This window comes from Macrotis lagotis, chromosome 1 (genome assembly GCF_037893015.1).
Source record: "Macrotis lagotis isolate mMagLag1 chromosome 1, bilby.v1.9.chrom.fasta, whole genome shotgun sequence".
Classification (NCBI taxonomy): Eukaryota; Metazoa; Chordata; class Mammalia; order Peramelemorphia; family Peramelidae; genus Macrotis; species Macrotis lagotis.
In genome coordinates, this window is record NC_133658.1 from 192,668,902 (window position 1) to 192,674,901 (window position 6,000).

Here is a 6,000-nt window from a genome sequence, read left to right on the forward strand (position 1 = left end):
CCGGGAATCAGGAGTACCTGAGTTCAAATATGGCCTCAGTCACTTAATAATTACCTAGCTGTGTGGCCTTGGGCAAACCACTTTACCCTGTTTGTCTTGCAAAAAAAAAAAGCCTAAAAAAGAGTATGCTTTAATGTTTGTAAAGCACTTCCTCAAAACAGTCATATTGAAATAGATATTGAAGTATTATTATCCCTGTTTTATAGATCATAAAACACTTCCCTTGGAGGTGGAAATATTTTTGTCCGATTCATGAGCATAGTAGAATCAGTATGGTAATAGAAAACAGGCCTTCTGACTTAAAGACAAGCAATTTTTTCCTTAGATCATTATAATCTTATTACATTTGAACAGTATAGTAATTAGATATACAAATACATTTTCAAAACAGAAAACTAGATTTCATTTGGTATCAGTATAAACTTGAGGCCAATGTCATCAATATCTCAGTTCTAGGACAAATCTAGGTTCTGAAGTTTGATCTCTGCATGACAGATATCACTTGCTTACCTAAGTATCATCTGGCTGGTTTCTAAGGTATAATCTGTTTTAAAAAATTACACATACTCTCTCAATATAAATCTGGTAGTCTCTCCTCAATCTAGCCTCAGGGTATTACCTTGCATTCTTCTACCTAAAAACACCACAAAACAGTATGACAGAATAGGGAAAAATACTTAATTTAGAGGTAGAAGCAATATCAGAAATAATCTAGTGCTTGTCACTATTAATAATCATTGTTCCAATGAATCTGATGAACAATCAACTATCCTTTCCTTATAGATCTTAAGTTAAAGGAATCCATTTGCTCCCAAATCAGTATATTCAACTCCACTTAGAATAATAGAAACAGGTTTAAAAACCTGGCATTGCTACTTATAACATGGGTCAAGATCATCAAACCAAACATATTATTTGCCTCAATTTATTTTCTATGAAATGAGAGGATTAGACTAGAATATATCTAAAATTCCTTCACTTTGGAATTTTAAAAGAACATATCTGATTCCCACTGACATCTTCCATTTATCAACTTGAACAGAATAAACCAGAATAAACTTGTTTTTGTTTTTTTTCCTGATCTGTAAAATGAGAATATATAAATGTTTTTATTTGTATATCCAGAAGGTTGTAGGGAAGAGATCACCTTGTTAAATCTATAACACAATATAATGATGATCAGTGGCATTTTGGGTTTCTTCAAAAATGATGGATAAGTACCAAACAATCAATTGAAATTATTCTGCTGATATTAAATGCTATTATAGACATACAATGCATTTCATTTGACCTTAGTTTATATAACTTCCAATAAACTCCTCCTCTGATGAAAAGACAGAAGGAAACAATCATTTATTAATTTTATTTGTCAGTCCCTATGTTAAACTCTAGGTAAGAAATAAAAAGGGAAAAAGAAATATGTTAAAAAGCTAAGATCCTAATGAAGGAAAACCAAAATCAAAGGAGAGCAGTAATATCAAGCAGGGAACATATGGAGGCATAAAATTATTTGGTATGGGTGCAGGGTTTTGAAAACCATAAGCCCTATCAGATTGGTCAAGATGAGTAAAAGGGAAAATAATCCATGGTGGAGAGGCTATGGAAAGATTGAGACATTGATGTTGGTGTAGTTGTGAATGAATGTGAACAGATCCACCCTTTCTAGAGAGCAATATGGAACTATGCCCAAAGAGCCATAAATGTGTTCATACCCTTTGACCCAGTAATTGTGATTCTAGGTCTATATTCAGAAGAAATTATAAAAAATGAAAAAGTCCTATATATTCTAAAATATTCATAAGCAGCTCTTTCTGTAGTTTCAAAGAACTGAAAATTTAAGGGATGCCCATCAATGGAAAATAGTTAAACAAGTTTTGGTACATGAATACTGTGGAATACTATCGTTCTATAAGAAAGCATAAATATTTGGACTCTAGAGAAACATGGAATGACTTCTGGTATCTGATGTTGAGTGAAGGGAGTAGAACCAAGAAAGCAATGTACATATCAACAACAATATTGTAAGATGAATGACCTTGTTGGAAGCAGCTCCTCTCAGCAATTTGGAGAGCTTGGACAACTGTCTTAGACTGACTATGGACAAAGCTATCCCCATTCAGAGGAAGAAAAACAACACATAACAAAACACATACACATAAAAATAACCCTACAGCATCTGATGAACACCTTCTTAAAAATGATCTCTTATGTATCTCTTTCCCTTAATCCGAATTAATCATAGCAAAATAAATAATCTGTAAACATGTTTATCAAAAATATGTGTGTACAATGCTAACCTGATTGCCTAGGTAAAGGAAATAAGAAACAAAACATTTTCTGTCCTCTAGGAACTTGCAAACTACTGGATAGAAACAGTGTGAATGTAGAAAAATATACATAAATCATAGAGAGAATAAGTAGAAAGCTTCCATCTGTGGAATGAATATCAGCAGTGTCCAAATCACAAACCCTTGAAGCAGTAATAAAATACAGATCTCATGAGAAAAGTATAAAAGTAGGGGGTGGAGCCAAGATAGCGACATGAAGGGATCAAGTCTTAGGAGCTCTCTGATAAAACCTCATAAACTAAGGACTCTAACTAAACTTTCGAGAGACAGAACCCTCAAAGGGACCCAGTGAGGCAGTTCTCCTACTCAAGGTAACCTGGAAAAGAGCAGAAAGGCTCTGCTCCCTGGGCCGGAGGGGCGGCCCGCCAGAGGGGTGGCCCGCCAGAATCAAAGAACTTCAGGCTCCTGGAGGCAGCCCCCAGGGTACTGGGAGCCTCAGCTCACAGCTGTGGGGGAGTCTCCTGAGCTGCAACCCGGGGAGCACCCGCACAAAGTGGGAGAATAGCGGGGGACCTCTCCCAGAGCAAGCACGTGGAGCCCAGCCCGTGGGGCACACAGGGAGCAGCTTGGTCTTTCTGCAGCCCAGAGCCAGAAACAGAAGCAGGAGCTGCCAGTAAGGAGGAGCCCCTAGGGCATGAGCCCATTGAGCTGAGGGAGGGGAGTGAAGAGAGACTGCAGAGCTCAATCCTCTGCCCCTGGAACAGGACTCTGGAGCTCTGACCACATTCAAATCCTGATCACAGTCAAGATCCCCATAGAACAGGAGGGCCCCCCTCACCTCAGCCCCATGGCAGAGGGGCACTTATGGTCATTCACAGACCAGGAGGGAGGACAGAACCTCACACACTGAGACCCTTGTGGGAGTGTCCCAAAAGATCAGGAAGCACCCCAAAAAAACAGGCTTAGGCTGGGAAAATGCACAAAGAAACAAGAGGAAGACCACTGAGAAATATTTTGCAAATGAGTCCAAGAAGGATCAAAATACTCAGTCTGAAGATGAGGAAGCACAAGCTCCTGCATCTAAAGACTCCAAGAAAAAGCAGAAATTGGGCTCAGGCTATGGTAGAGCTCAAAAAAGACTTTGAAAATCAAATGAGGGAGTTAGAAGAAAAACTGGGAAAAGAAAGGAGAGAGATGCAGGAAAAAACATAAAAATGAAGTCAGCAGCTTAGTCAAGGAAATCCAAAAGAAAATGCTGAAGAAAATAGCATGCTAAAAAACAGCCTAGGTCAAATGGATAAAACAGTTCAAAAAGTTATTGAGGAGAAGAATGCTTTAAAAAGCAAAATTGGCCAAATGGAAAAAGAGATAAGAAAACTCTCTGAGGAGAATAAATCCTTCAGACAAAGAATAGAATTCAGGGAGACTGATGAATTTACCAGAAATAGGGAATCAATACTTCAAAACCAAAAAAATGAAAAATTAGAAGATAATGTGAAATATCTCATTGAAAAAACAACTGATATGGAAAACAGATTTAGGAAAGATAATCTGAAAATTATTGGAATACCTGAAAGTCATGATCAGGAAAAGAGCCTTGACATCATTTTCAAAGAATTACTACAGGAAAATTGCCCTGATATTCTAGAAGCAGAGGGCAAAATAGAAATGGAGAGAATCCACTGATCCCCCCGAGAAAGAGATCCCAAAAAACCAACCCCCAGTAATATTATAGCCAAGTTCCAGAACTCCCAAGTCAAAGAGAAAATATTACAAGCAGCCAGAAGGACACAGTTCAAATATCGTGGAGCTGAAGTCAGGATCACACAGGACTTAGCAGCAGCTACATTGTAAGCTCCTAGGGCTTGGAATACAATATACCGGAAGGCCAAAGAGCTTAGAATGCAGCCAAGAATGAACTACCCAGCAATGCTGAATGTCCTCTTCCAGGGAAAAAGATGGACTTTCAATGAACCAGGGGAATTTCAAAGGTTCCTTTTGAAATGGCCAGAGCTGAACAGAAGGTTTGATCTTCAGATACAGGACTCAGGTGAAGCATGGAGATTGGAGGAGAGGGGGGAAATATGAGGGACGTAATGAGGATGAACTGCATGTACAGAAAAATGATACTGATAATATTCATATAAACCATCTCAGTTAATAGAGCAGGTAGAGGGAGTTTTTATAGTTGAAGCACAGGAGAAAGCTGAATTCAAAGATAAAATATGGGGTAAAAATGGACTCAATAAGAAAAAAAGGAAATGGAGAGGGGGAATAGTCCAAGCTATTTCACATAATAAGATTTTTTTATTACAATGAGCTATTGCAATGATATGGAAGGGGGGAGGCAAGGGGGAATCAGGGAACTTTTGCTCTCATCAGAGATGGCTAGGAGAGGAAACAGCAAATATTCACAATGGGGTATAGACAACTGAAGTAAGAAGGAGGGGGGAGCAGGGGGAAGGGGTGGGGATGTGAATAAAGTAGGAGAGGATGGACCATGTGGGGACAATTGTCAGATATAACACATTTTCTTTTTTTACTTCTTGCAAGGGTCTGGGATTGGATGGCCTGCCCAGGACCATAGGGCCATGTGGATTCTGGGCCTAAGGGGTAGTATGGGGGCTCAGAGCTTCTTGGCCCCAGGACCAGGGATCTCTCTGCTATGCCACTCAGCGACTCTACAGCAGAGTCAGAGTGAAAGGAGAGAGAAAATATAGTACATGGTAGTGGAGAAATAAGAAAGGAGGGAGTTGCGATCAGCAATGGCCACGTTGGAAAAATATGGAAGTAACTTTTGTGATGGACTTATCATAAAGAATGTGATCCACTCACGACAGAGTTGATGGTGTTGGAACAAAGACTGAAACACATTTTTTGTTATTATTATTTGGGGGAGGGTACAGGGCAAGTGGGGCTGGGTGGCCTGCCTGGGGCCACATAGCAGGGTGATCATTGGGTGTCTGGGTCCGGATTCGGACCCAGGTGCTCCTGGCTCAAGGGCCAATGCTCTGACTGCCACCCAGCTACCCCTACTATTATTACTATTTTATTTTATTTGTGGTCTTTTTTTTTCTTCTTTTTTGGTTTTTGCAGGGCAGTGGGGATCTGGTGGCTTTCATGTCACATGGTTGGGTGATTATTGAGTTTATGAGGCTGGATATAGACTCAGGTGCTCGTGGCTCCAGGGCTGGTGCTTCGTCCATTGCACCACCTGGCTATACCTACAATTATTACTATTATTTTGTTTAATTTTAATTTTTTCTCCCCCCTTTTTTGCCCAAGCAAGTCTATCTATATTCATGGGGGGAGGGGTATTTTGTTTACTTGTAAACAAGTATATTTTATTAATGTAAAAACAAAGAAAAAAAAGAAATATTCAGAGTTCCATGCTGCTCCCCTCTTCCAACAGATTGTATTATAGAATGTCAAGGGGGTAAATTGCAAGCCACACCAAAACTTTTCTTATGTTATTACATCTCTAGTCCTCTTCAAGAATAAAGTTTGAACAACAAAAAAAAAGAAAAAGAAAAGTATAAATGTATAAAAACAGCTTATAATTTAATTTTAAAAAATTATTTCACTCCAGAATAAGTCAGTTTTTACTAGATTTCCTATTTCTGTTTATTGATATTTTATTTCAACATAATGTCCAAAAAACCAAAATGTCTTGAAGAAAACTATTCATTTATTCAATGTTATCATCAGTTGT